Source organism: Nestor notabilis, unplaced genomic scaffold (assembly GCF_000696875.1).
Source record: "Nestor notabilis isolate BGI_N333 unplaced genomic scaffold, ASM69687v1 scaffold23086, whole genome shotgun sequence".
NCBI lineage: Eukaryota > Metazoa > Chordata > Aves > Psittaciformes > Psittacidae > Nestor > Nestor notabilis.
Genome location: NW_009932749.1, coordinates 6,078 through 6,754, shown reverse-complemented (window position 1 = coordinate 6,754; position 677 = coordinate 6,078).

The window sequence follows — 677 nt, the reverse complement described above, 5'->3', positions numbered from 1 at the left end:
CCTTCCCGCAGGCGGCAGAGCTGCTCCGTGTCCCCGAGGGGGTGTCCAGCCGGTCCGAGGGCTCTGGGGCTTTACTGCGTGCTGAGCAGTGTGCTGACACCTCACGCTGCACAGTTAAACCCCAACTTGCTGCCCTGCGCTGAGCCCAAAAGCTGCCTGCAAAGGAGCAGAGCAAGCACTGGCACTGCTCTGCCCAGCACGCCGGGTTCAGGGGGGCAGGCTCCTTCAGTTGCCCCCTGAGACCTTGGGAACCCACGGATACAGCTGGGTCTCCAGACCAGGGAGGCAAAAGCACCGTTTGCAACGAGGGTGAAGTAAATACGGCTCTGTTTTAAACAGGGGAGCCCTTCCTGCAGGGCTCTTGGGTTGGATATCGGCACCATGGGTGATGGGTATCATATGGATGGGGAGAGCTGAACTGCAGCCGGCAGCTGCAGGAGGGTTTTCATCCCGACAAGTACTGCCGGGTGGAATGAGTCAGGCTGGGAGGGTCACAAGAGAACTGCTGCACCCCCAGAGCGTGAGCAGCAGCTCAGAGAGGGGGTCCTGCCCCTCTGCTCTGGGGAGACCCCCCTGCAGTCCTGACCCAGCTCTGGGGCAACAGCACAAGAGGGACGTGAAGCTGCTGGAGTGAGGCCAGAGGAGGCCCCAGAGCTGCTGCGAGGGCTGGAGCAGCT